Source organism: Maniola jurtina, chromosome 21, assembly GCF_905333055.1.
Source record: "Maniola jurtina chromosome 21, ilManJurt1.1, whole genome shotgun sequence".
Classification (NCBI taxonomy): domain Eukaryota; kingdom Metazoa; phylum Arthropoda; class Insecta; order Lepidoptera; family Nymphalidae; genus Maniola; species Maniola jurtina.
The window spans coordinates 1,960,834-1,974,556 of NC_060049.1; the positions used below are offsets into that span (position 1 = coordinate 1,960,834).

Here is a 13,723-nt window from a genome sequence, read left to right on the forward strand (position 1 = left end):
CTTGAATGTAGTCATCAGATTCTGATCCTGATAGCTGTTTTGTGCGACATCTCTGAAAACAATAAACTACTGTTTATTCAATTTAATATAATGACTAAATTGTTTTTAAATATAAAATGAATAAAAAGGCAACCTTTTTCGAGGGGAATGCAACACTCGTTGCATCTCCTGCTCCTCCTGCTGTCCTGCTAAATACAGCAGCAAACTTTTCAATTGCTGCAGCCAGCCTAGCAGCAGCTTGGTTTGTTGCAGTCCCCAGTCTGACAATTGCTGCAGCCAAGTTCTCCGTCGCCTGGGCTTGAGCCAAAATGCGTCTGCATTTTGGCCTCGATATCTGCTCAAGCCTGGCCTGCGAACGCCGCTTAGCCAGGCTTTGCCCCGTCACTGGTGCGGTTGCAGTGACAGGAATGGCTCTCCAAATAGTCTAGCAGCGACGAAATCTGCTCCACTACTACCATTTTCGCAGTCCCTTATAATATTCACACTTCACAGATTTAAATATTCTGTCTACCTAGGTAGGCATTCGCAAGTCGCCTCAAAAATCAAAAATCAAAATTCAAATTGCAGAACTATCAAATGACATTGACATTTAATGTCAATTCGACAGTTACAGATGAAATATAATTATTTTTGACATTTTATTTTTTAGATCGCACTTAAAATTTATCTTTTTGGCTTATTATGATCATTTTACTTAAGGCTTAATCTTTAAAACACAAATAGATAACATTTATAATCGAATCTAGCTTAAATAAACGTTTTTAATATGTATTATTTTTTTTGGACTCATTTTGGCAAACGCTTTTTGAGCAAATGGCAATACCAACTACAATGCAACTGCAATCCAATTACAAGACCATCGGTCGGCCATTGTGAATTTAGTAGACTACGAAATTATGAACCAATGGTAATTGAATTAAAATTGCATTGTAGTTCAATGACAAATCATGTAAAATAGCAGACTTGGGGCCCTGGTTGGACATTTTTTTTTAAATTTTTTACGGAAATTTTTATAATTTTATTTCGTCATTATACTTCAGCATTGTGTTTATCAGATCAAAGTAGCATGGGTACGTGTCGTCATTATATACTTATTACCAAACACCCTGTATAAAAAAGAAAGTAGTTTGAAGGATTTTGACTTTGACGTAAACAAATCGTCACGTCCGGCTCCAGATCTTTTAGAAGCAGCAATTTTTCTTAATTCTTTTCTATAGTTGGATCTTAAGCTGTTGATTTTTTTACGAACCTCCTCAACTGTTGCTTAAAGCTTAATTTTTTTATAAAAATATATAACCGGATATAGTCGTAATGCTTGTCTTGCTTTAGCGGGATATTCATTAATTAAATTTTAATAAGTAAGTATTAATAAGATGTTAATAAGTAACAGTGTAAATAACCTGTTAATATAAAGTATACAAAAACTCACATTGCTATGATGTTATCCGGGTCTCCTTGTCACAAGGCGACTTGTAGGCTGAAATGTACACATTAAATTCGATAAGTTTAACTATTGGTAGGTAAACATAGATCTATTTGGTTCATTACCTAACACTATAAACATTATTTCTATGCGTGAAATCAATCTTGTTAACATTTCGTAAAACGTTTATCATTTAAGGTTGTTCAAAAATAAATATTACTGACGTTCGTTTACAATAAATTATATTTGACAATGTCGGTGTAGCAAGTGACAGCTACTGTCAGTTGTCACGTTCCGTCCCCTCCCGACCAGCTGTCGTGGCAGACTTCGGGCACCTTCGGTGTTAATTACGTTCGGGCGCCATATTGTCACGTTGGGGTGTTCACGCCACGCGTATGGCGTGAAGCAGCCATTTTGTGACAAAATGATGGTATGTAAGTGGGAACCAACGGATGCACTCAGCCGGTGACTAGTGGACCCTTACCTTTGCTTTCAGGGACCGTGGCATATTGTAAGCCTGTTAGATTATATTATTCATTCTTTCTTTCATTTCCCAACAATCTATTTTGCTTTATTTCTTGAAATATTTGTAAAATTTTTATACGCACTTCTAATTTTTCGTCAGAAGTGAACTCTTTCATAAAAGGAACCACTGACAAGCAATAATTAATATCGGCATTTTCATTAGACTTAAGCGCCTTTAATATATGGTCATCAAAGCTGTTGCTTTGCTTAGTTTTTCGTTTCCGTTGCAGATGTGACTCTGCTTCTTCTGACAGATCACCGTCATCTTAGTTTGATTCACTATTTCAATACTGCCTTCAGTCGGTCGTGATTCCATGCACGGTACTAGAAACAACATGCGCTCAAAATATACATAATATATTCTCTCTGGCGTGAAATGTTTCTCTTCATGTACTTTCTCTAAGATGTCATAGAACTCGTTCGTCCTTTCTTTCGTAAATCCCCGGGCTCTTGCGAACGAAGTTCCTGACGGCTTCCTCATCGACAAACGATCATTGTTTCTCCTTTGTTTCTCTTCAAAAAACTATACCGGCCGGCTATTTCCTTTTTAAAAGGGTTTGACATATTATTTTCTTGTTTCAAATGAAAACGCATGTCAGTCTTAGTCAATCCGTACAATCTATCTTCCATTTTCAAATTCTTTATTAAAACAGGCTTTCGTCCAATTTTTTTGGATACCAAGATGTCAATACAGGTGTCCTTTTCCGACAGATTTTGGGTATATATTAAGTGGATCTGGAATGGTCCTTAGATAATTTCCTTTCATAAAACAGCTCATAATGACGTCATAGCCCTGCTAATTGCCGAGATGGCGATTCGCAACTGTTGTTGAGATGTTTCAACTTTCAACTTTTGTTTCGCGTAACCTAAACATTTGTATAACAGCGGCTGATATCTCAATATTTAACTTTGGCGCTTGAAGCAATGTACAATTGCTGGGTATTTCTTTTATTTCTTTAACCATTCTCTTTTTGAGCAGTGGATGCTATAATTGTGTTAAATTACTGTGTATTTCTTGGCTCCATGTGGGTCCTGTATCAGTCGCCTCACCAAGAGCTGAAAGAATCTCTGGATCCAATGGTGATTCGAGTGGCGCGGGCGCCGACATCTCCGGATCCAATGGTGGTTCAAGTGGCGCCGGCACTGGCGAAGGCGCTGGCACTGCAACTGTGTAACATTTTGCTGGGTTGAATTTGACTCCGGTAAAATTCCAGACTGAGGATCATCAGGCACTACATCAGGCTCGCCTTCAGATGTTGGTATATCCCACATTACTGTTTCGCCTCCTGGAGGACCAAAATGGTAAACGTAACATTCCCATAGGTAGATACGTACGATAAAAAGCCCAAAAATTAATAATTATTGAAATGTAATAAAAAAAATTGGTTGTCTGTAAAGTCGGTTTACTGACGATAGTTGAACGTGACAACAAAGGCCGATTGTGCTTCTTTGTCGCTCGTTCCGCGCTCTCGCTTGCACTTCAAGCCTTACATGGAACGCCTCAGAGCGAGGTAACGCCGCATGAGTCATGTTTTTTCGTGCGTGCAGCCGGCTCTATCGAATTATAAGACGTTGTCACGTCAAAAATTATTTCATACCTACCAAATTTTTTATTACATTTCAATAATTATTAATTTTTGGTTTGGACGAAATAAATTTTAGAATGAAAATAGATATTTTTCCTAGTGATGTGCCAACTCGGAAAAAGCAAAACGTAACTCGGGTTGTACTCGAGTTACGTAACTCGTGTTAATGAGTAAATGTTTTTTTTTTTTCAAATTTTTTCTAATTTATTCCCTCACCTTCGCATAAATAGTAAAAAAAATTATTAGAACAGACAAATGATATTTTTATCTGTTTCAATTCTTTAATTTTTTATAGTATTTGTTTATGTTGTATTGGAAGAGTTATACTAACTAAGGTAAAAAAGGAAATTATTGTTTGAAAAATTGAATAATTTATTTATGTGTTTTTGGCTTTAATTTTAATACAGGCAATACAGGAATATTTTGAAAAGTAAGTACATACCTACGTACTCTGCATATTTAATTATAAAATGTTTATGAGACTTTGAAGCTTATAAAGATTAAGCTGTTAAAAATATGAGTCTATGTACCATTTCATGTATACCTACATATTTTGATAAGAATAATTGACACATTAATCCTGATTATTTTGTCTTTTAGGTATAGTACCCAGCCTAGGACAGCTTCTTTACGAATCTCGTCATCTTGTGACTGCTCGTTTTTCTTATGATGGCATTCACACCTATTTGCGAGGACAGTGCAAAGCCAGTATGAAGAAAGTTGCTTATGTTGTGGATATAAAGTTAAGCCAAGGGGGTATAATAGAAGAATGTCATTGTGATTGTGCTCAAGCAAGTTGCAAACATGTCTCTGTATTGTTGTTAGGTATAGGGGGAAGTCCCCTAGTGGCGGACACCTAAGGTTTTTTATGAATAAAATAAAAAACATTTTCAGGAATGTATATTTATTAATGACTTACAGTAGCTAACAAAGATACAAATCAAATGAAATTAAAAAAAAGCAACCTCTGCGCAAAACAAAATTAATACCATCAATTAAACTTTGGTAACAAAAAATATAATTTTAAAATGTGGCACCTAGTGCCGGACGGGTGTTTGTGCCATACTCCTAGCACCAGACACTTCACAAAAGTCTGCATCGATCGCATATGTAACAATCTCCACACTCTGAAATGTCTGCACCCAAGACACGATGAACATTGGATCCAGTCTTCGACATAATCTTCTAGGCAAACTACATTGCGGCTTTTTTTCGTTTCTCTTCTTTTGTCTATACCTTAAAAGAAAATTAAATAAATAAATTAAATAACGTAAACTGTTACAAGAAATTAAAAAAAAATCATTTCCCGTGGGAATTCAGGGATAACAAGTAAATTGAAAGACGAGCTACTAAAACTTATTTAATATTCTTCATAATACCTTCCCTAAAATTACAGCACATAAAACATATAAAAAAGATTTACTTCCTATTGGAACATAGCTATGGTCCAGTTCGTTTAAAATTTTGTATGTCTTTGTTAACCCTATAATTCTTTCAATATGTACCCTGTTGTTCGCCAGCTCCCTATCTTTTATTACTGTACTGTATCCTGTTAGACCAGGCAACTGAGACTTTCCTTTCAACAATGTTGGAATCCTAAAGGCGCATTTTCACTAGGCGACATGTCGCAGATACTTGTCGCTCGACATTCACGTAGTTGTCTCTGCAAAAGTTGTGGGACAATGTCCCGCGACATATGACTCGTTCACATTGGCCAGTCGTGATCAGTATGTCGCCCGAGGAAGTAGTGTTGTTCAGTGCAGCTTACATAATTATTCGGAAGACATTAGCAAAACGTAAAAAAAAGAGGTGGTGGGTCCGGGAATATTTGCTCCAAAGGGAAAGTTCAAGTTTAATAACCAGTCTTCGAATGCGCGATGGATCTTTCGAAAATTTTACTAGAATGTCTAGAACCGATTTTGAGATACTTTTAAATATGGTTGGGCCGGCCGTAGTCAAGCAAGATACAAAGTTTCGGAAATCTATCGACCCTCACATCAGACTCGCTATAACATTGAGATACTTGGCAACTGGCGATAGTTATGGTTCATTGTCCTATACTTTTAGAGTGTCAAAATCAGTAATTTGTCATACTATATCAGAAGTTTGCAAAGAATTGATAAAGGCATTAAATTCTTTTGTTAAAGTAAGTATTTAATATTATTTAATCTCATGTACCCTTACTTACAGTAATAATACCATAAACGTTTACCGTAAGTAAGGGTTACGGTAAACTATATTGGTATTTTAAATTTTATATTGATACTTAATATTGTATGTTAATTTATTAATATTATTCTTGTATTTCAGACGCCAACCGATGTAAATGAATGGAAAGAGAAATCTCGTAATTTTGAAATATTATGGAATTTTCCTCACTGCATCGGAGCGATAGATGGAAAGCATGTGTTACTAGAAGCGCCACCCAATTCTGGCAGTGATTATTATAATTACAAAGAGAATTTTAGCTTAGTTCTCTTAGCAATTGTGGATGCTGAGTATAACTTTGTATATGTTAATTGTGGTGCAAAAGGGAAGTCGTCTGACAGTGGAGTATTCCAGGAGACTACATTTTATAAAGCACTTAATGAAGAGCAACTGAATTTACCAGATCCTGAGCCACTGGTCCAAGGTGGTCCGAAAATACCATACGTTCTAGTGGGAGATAGTGCATTTGCACTTTCTGAAAACATGATGAGGCCCTACCCCGGCATTCATGAAAAGGGAAGCTTAAAGCGGATTTTCAACTACAGGCTGTCAAGAGCAAGAAGAATTGTTGAAAATGTTTTTGGCATTATGTCTGTAGTGTTTCGCGTATTTCGTAAAGCTATCCCATTACGTCCAGTAAATGCTGAATTAGTTGTAATGGCTTGCGTGTACCTACATAATTTCCTGAGACGTAATACAACTTCAACCGCGAGGTATACACCAAATACCACATTTGATTTTGAAGACGCTGGTCATAATGTTGTGGAAGGTTCGTGGCGAAGGGAGTTGACAAATAATAATATGAGGAACTTAAGTAGGCAAGGCAGACCTCCTCCTCAATCCGCTCAGACAATAAGAAACCTCTTTGCTGAATATTTCTGCAGTGCTCAAGGAAGTGTCCCATGGCAAACTATTCAATCATAGGCTGCAAGAAATTTGAATGATGTTTTTTATAGCTTTGGGCTAAAGACCAAGGAATAAATGATAATAAACTTAGCATCATATAAAAAAAACTACTAACTAATAAGTTTTCATTATTTTTAAGTATTTATTAACTATTATTTTTTAAAAATCTATGTTTAAGTGACAGAAAATCAACGTTATTAGTATTATTATAAGTATTATAATTATTCTTTGTTCTGCGTTTCTGATTCAAAGTGGGAAACTAGTTCTTCAATATTCTCAATTTGTCGTAATTCTGTGAAAGTTGGTGCAGTTGGTGCTTCATTATCATTATTAACATGAGAAGCATTAGCAGTTACTATATCATCATTAACAGAATTTGTCGAATAGGATGACTGTTGAGGAGCAGAACGGTATCCATAACTTTGAGTATGGCTTGAATTACTTCCCGTTTGGTATTCTGCATAGTTGTATTTTCCCATCCTAGCCTCTAATAAGATATTATTAATAAAGTACTTCGCCTGTAGCACAGCATGTTCATTCTTTATATTTCTTAACTCAGAAGCTACATAGTCGGCGTAAACTTGAAATTCGTCTTTTGGTTGATCCATCCTGGCTTTTGCGCTCTTCATTATTTCATATACCTCACTCAGATCATCTTTTTTCCTTTTATTTTGAGTATTTGGAAGCGGCACCGGTATTGGTTGAGTTGGTAATGGCGGCGACGTTGATGCCTCTGGTGGTTGCGTTAATACTTGCGATGCCACTGGTATTTCTTCGAGTGCCACCGAACTTTCGGATGACTATAAAAGGAAAAAATCAGTGTAAAACAAACATTAAATCACAGTTTCGCAGGCGAAGAACAAAAGACAAGAAATAAAAATAAATTGTATAAAAAACTACAGAGATTTTAATTGTGCATTTATTACCAAAGGAAGATTATCTATAGAATATAAGCTGTATTTTTATACGACTGCTTGAAAAAAGGAGTATATTGTTTTCAGGGTTCAAGTATGTATGTATGTATGTGAGTTCCTATATTCCACCATAACTTCTATACGCCTGAACGGTTTTTATGAATGAGGTATTGTTAGAATCCTTAGCTTATTCCAGGTGACATAGGCTAGTAAAATTAAAAAAAAATTGATGGGGTGACTATGGTCCCGCATTAAAGACTGAAGTTGAAAAAATTTTTCGAAAATGAGATTAAGTATACTATCATCAACTAGAAAATGATGAGTAGATTCCAAAAATATATAACACTATAGTTCAATATCCAGTGATTCACAAAAAAAATATCATTTAAAAATATCGATACGTTGCAGTCGTACTTCTCGAAAAGTAATTTTCGTTAATTCTTGTATTGAAAACTAGTTGACCCGCCCCGGCTTCGCACGGGTAAGCTACAAAACAAACTCACCGTACTTACAGGTGGAGCCTATATTGTATACTTTAAAACGTGAAAATTACGCAAAGTTTGGCTTTTAAACTGTACTTGAACAACAAATACTAAAATTAGATAAATATTATATACAAACAAAATTATTTCATTTTTAAAGAGCCTTAGTATTTTCAATTCACAATGATGTTAATAGATGGCGCTCTCATTCACTATTGCAAAAAATACTTTTACATCAAGTATTATTATTTTCAAGTACTAATATATAACAATAATATATTTATGCATAATTACGGGATACCGTTTGAATCACCGCGAGGTCTCAGTTCGGGGCGAACCACTAGTGTATTAGTTCTTAGTTGGTACCTACCTATAATATAAATTCACAATCGAAAATCCCTCAATATCCACTGTTCAGGTTCTAGGTGGTTAGTAGCCAGCAACATCAAGATTGAAGAACTGGAGTTCATTGGTGAAGCCATATTAATTATAGATGGTCAAGACCCTCATAAATATGTATGAAATGCATTTAATAAGATAAATGCGTAATTTTAACTGTTGTGTCAATTTATTAGTTGGTGTCTGGACGTGAGTATTTAGATTAAGTGTTGGTGAAGGGAGAAAACCGAGTATGGAGGTCGATCCTCCGCCTAAACCTCCTGATCCGGGTGAAAATGTAACCGTCATGTCAGACCCCATTGAGAGCCTGCAGTCCATATCTATGGACTCAGAATCAACCCATCGTGGTACTAAACGAGCAATCCCGATAATTGATAACGATCAAGTTCCATCGTCCACTAAAAAAACTGTAATAGGGCCAAGCTCGACAGCCCCTTCAATGCAATCCGTTTACCTCCATCCTTCACTCTCAGACTCCCCAAAAAAATATACAAAAGATGATAAAGGTCCTTTCGTAGTGTACGTATCCCGTGAAGTGTCCGACCCTTCAGCCGGCGCTTCTATGAGAGCGATCAAATTCGGCCAGTTCCTTCACAAGAACAAAATAAGGTCAGTTCTTAACGACGGCGTGAAGAATGTTGGTAGAAACAAAGTTTCAGTTGAATTTGCAAGTGGTCAAGCGGCTAATGAATTCTTAGAAAACCCTATACTTACCATATCCAAGCACATTGCATATATACCCACATTTAACATCACTCGCATGGGATTAGTCCGAGGTGTACCTGTAGACTGGCATCTGGACGAGTTTATTGACTCTGTGGAGCTCCCTGTAGGCTGCGGGGAGATCCTTAAAGCCCGACGCTTAAATCGCAAGAACATATTAGACAATGTTATGACCTGGGTTCCAACCCAATCTATTGTTTTAACATTTAGAGGACAAACTCTCCCTCCTAGAATTTTCTCCTATCATACATCTCTTCCCGTGGAAACCTACCGTCTCCCCACCATCCAATGTTTAAATTGCTGCCGGTTTGGTCACATAAAAACTCAATGCAGATCGAAACCTCGTTGCTTTAAATGCTCCCAACCTCATTCAGGTGAAACTTGTGAAGTACTTATTGAGAATGCAACTTGCTTACTCTGCGGTGGTAAACACATGGCTACAAATAAGAGCTGCCCTGAACACTCTCGGCAGCAATCTATAAAACTTGTCATGTCCGATGAAAATTTGTCATATCAAGATGCCTCCTCCCGCTTCCCTCTTTTCGTCTTTTGGTTGATCCATCCTGGCTTTTGCGCTCTTCATTATACTATATATAGCTCAATTACCACTCACTCATTGACATAATTGTTCTCCTAGAAAGAGACGGAAAATAATATAATGATGTAGTAGAGATGTGGTCGGATTCGGGAGTCCTCTGGGGAAAAATTATGACATTTCAGAAAAACAAGATGGCGGCCGAGGTGATTTTTGCAGCTCCGTTGTTTTCCAACCGATTTTTTTGAATTTTGCAAACTTTGTAGAAAGTAGTAAACGGTTACCAGAAAATGTAGAAAAAATTGGAAAAACAAAATGGCGGCCGAGATGGAGCGTTTTCAAAATTTTCATTTTTCGACCCCTAACCGCAGCGCCACAGATCCGAGACGGGGTAATCGAGGATAATTATTTTTTCTGGTTTCGCCCACGATTATCCTTTTTTTTGACAGAACGGGAGTGGTTTTTAAAAATTCAAGATGGCGGCTGTCGTGGCGGCCATTATGTTAGAGGTACGAAAAAACGCAATTTTAAAATTCAAATATCTCAAAGTTGGCAACATCAGAGCGATTCGGCTTCTATGAAGCGATTGTACGTACAGGCTCGAGGTATAGTTTGCAGGAAAAAAATTACCCAATTTTTAGGGAAATTTCAAGATTTTCGGGAAATTGTAAAAAATCGAAATACGCACTTTTAGCAAAATCCGAGTATGAGCGATTATGTTTTTCGCTCGTGCAAATGACATTTAGGTACTTTTGTTACCAGAGACTGGCAACACTGGAATTTATCAAAGTAAAAGTGATTTTCGACACGGTCTTTTTCACGGTATCCCCTTTCGCGTGGGTGCGAGCGAGAGGCAAGATTGAAACGTCATCGGGAGCGGTATATCCTGTAGTTAATAGGAAAATTATGAAACCGTGTAAAATCTTTCTGTGAAACGAGCTGGCGGCCATTTTGTATTTTTTTTAACTTTTCGAAATTTTGATCAAGTTTTTGAGGCAGTTGGCAACATTTTGGAAAGTCAATATGTATGAATCGATTGTGTATCTCGGCTGGCAGTATAGAGATATGCAACCGGTGTTGCCAGTTTTGGGGAGATTTTCGAGATTTTCAACTAAGAAACTCCTGTAAAATTTTGTATGAAAATTTTTTTTTTCACTGATGGTGTCGTATAGAAAACAAAAAGTTAGTAAGCCAAAATTATGGAGAGAGCTGATGATTGAGGGTTTCGGAGACGCGTGGAGGGCCCGCTTAAGGTATTGAAGATAGGTGGGGGGTGCTCGAGCAAATGTCATTCATGACGTCATCCAATTGCCAAAAAGCTGAAAAAAAATTCAAAATGGCGAAGAAAAGATGGCCGCCATACAAATTTCGCCGGTGTCCAGCTCGGAGGGTATAAAAGATGGAAGTGAGGTTTCTTGGCAAGAGATGATCAGGATCCAAAGGCTTACTCGATGAATAGAAAAAAAATCCAAAATGGCGGATTTTTTTTTTCCATACATTTTGTATGGCGAATATTGAATGCCTCATTCTCCTAGAAAGAGACGGAAAACGATACGATAATGTAGGACAGATGTGTTTGGCTGGTGGAAGCAAGTAGGGAAAAATTATGACATTTCAGAAAAACAAGATGGCGATCGACGTGATTTTTGCAACTCTTTTGTTTTCCAACCGATTTCGTTGAAACTCGCAATCTTGGAAGAAAGTAGTAAACGATTAATGGAAATAGTGGAAAAATTTGGAAAAACAAGATGGCCGCCACACAAACTTCGTCGGTGTCTATCTCGGAGGGTATAAAAGATGGAAGACTGGTTTCTCGGCAAAAGATGATCAGGATCCGAAGGTCTACTCGGTGGAACAAACTCTGCATGCTCGCGGACCACTTTAGTGGTCCGCGCACCCACGCACCCTACTTTATTAACCTCAACTACCCCGTTTTTACAAAAAATGATATGGATGTCGTTTTCAGAGTTTTCCGGCGTGCTGACTTTGATAACGACATTTATTTTGAAATTTAAGATGGCGGACATGCACTTTTTAAGAAAAAAATTGATATGGGTGTCGTTTTGTGGGTTTTTGTAGTGAATTGTGTATCTTTAATAAATAAATTTGGTTAAATATAATAAAGTTAACATAACCACGTCACGTGAGCTGCTTTAGCAGCTCGCGCACCGAGCAAAACACTAGTTATACTATATATAGCTCAATTACCACTGACTCATTGACATAATTGTTCTCCTAGAAAGAGAAGGAAAATGATATAATGATGTATGGGAGATGTGTTCGGGTGGGGAAGTCCTCTGGGGAAAAATTATGACATTTCAGAAAAACAAGATGGCGGCCGAGGTGATTTTTGCAGCTCCTTTGTTTTTTAAGGGAATCCGTTCAAACTCGCAACTATTAAAGAATGTAATAAACGGTTAACAGAAAATGTGGAAAAAATTGGAAAAACAAGATGGCGGCCGAGCCGTAGCGTTTTCAAAATTTTGATTTTTCGACCCCGAACCGCGGCGCCACAGATCCGAAACGGGGTAATCGAGGATAATTATTTTTTCTGGTTTCGCCCACGATTATCCTGTTTTTTGACAGAACGGGAGTAGTTTTTAAAAATTCAAGATGGCGGCTGTCATGGCGGCCGTTATGTTAGAGGTACGAAAAAACGCAATTTTAAAAGTTAAATATCCCAAAGTTGGCAACATCGGAGCGATTCGGCTTCTATGAAACGATTGTACGTAAAAGCTCGAGGTATAGATTGAAGGAAAAAAATTACCCCATTTTTTGGGGAAATTTCAAGATTTTCGGGAAATTGTAAAAAATCGAAATACGCACTTTTAGCAAAATCCGAGTATGAGCGGTTACGTGTTTTGCTCGTACAAATGACATTTGGGTATTTTTGTCACCGGTGACTGACAACACTGGAATTTATCAAAGAAAAAGTGATTTTCGACATTGTCTTTTTTCAGGGACGATCATTTCGCGTGGGTGCGAGCGAGAGGAGAGATTGAAATGTCATCGGGAGCGGTATATCCTGTAGTTAATGGGAAAGTTGTAAAATTATCTAATTTGCTTCTTCAAAAAGAGTTGGTGGCCATTTTGTAAATTCTTTAAATTTTCCGAAATTTTGATCACGTTTTTGAGGCAGTTGGCAACATTTTGGAAAGTCAATATGTATGAATCAATTGTGTATCTCGGCTGGCAGTATAGAGATATGCAACCGGTGTTGCCACTTTTGGGGAGATTTTCGAGATTCGAGACTAAGAAACTCCTGTAAAATTTTGTATGAAAAATTTTTTTTTCACTGATAGTATCGTATAGAAAACAAAAACTTAGTAAGCCAAAATTATGGAGACAGCTGATGATTGAGGATTTCGGAGACGGGTGAAGGGTCCGCTTAAGGTATTGAAGATAGGTGGGGGGTGCTCGAGCAAATGTCATTCATGACGTCATCCAATTGCCAAAAAGCTGAAAAAAAATTCAAAATGGCGAAAAAAAGATGGCCGCCATACAAATTTCGCCGGCGTCCAGCTCGGAGGGTATAAAAGATGGAGGTGCGGTTTCTTGGCAAAAGAGGATCAGGATCCAAAGGTCTACTCGATGAATAAAAAAAAAATTCAAAATGGCGGAATTTTTTTTCCCATACATTTTGTATGGCGAATATTGAATGTCTCATTCTCCTAGAAAGAGACAGAAAACGATACATTGATGTATGGGAGATATGTTCGGATGCGCAATATGAGTAGGGGAAAATTATGACATTTCAGAAAAACAAGATGGCGGCCTATATGATTTTTGCAACTCTTTTGTTTTCCAACCGATTTCGTTGAAATTCGCAATCTTTGAAGAATGTAGTAAACGATTAATAGAAAAAGTGGAAAATTTTGGAAAAACAAGATGGCCGCCGTATAAATTTCATCGATGTCTATCTCGGAGGCTATAAAAGATGGAAGAGTGGTTTCTTGGCAAAAGATGATCAGGGTCCGAAGGTCTACTCGGTGAAACAAACTCTGCATGCTCGCGGACCACTA

At 37.3% G+C, this 13,723-nt stretch overlaps 1 long non-coding RNA gene across 1 annotated transcript; it reads left to right on the plus strand.

Annotated features, from left to right (window-relative positions):
• Window positions 1-5,633: 5,633 nt before the first annotated feature.
• Window positions 5,634-7,288, plus strand: LOC123876377. Its single transcript, XR_006798337.1, has 2 exons — window positions 5,634-5,680; window positions 5,845-7,288. It is a non-coding gene; the product is annotated as an uncharacterized LOC123876377 (long non-coding RNA).
• The last annotated feature ends 6,435 nt before the right edge of the window (window positions 7,289-13,723 follow it).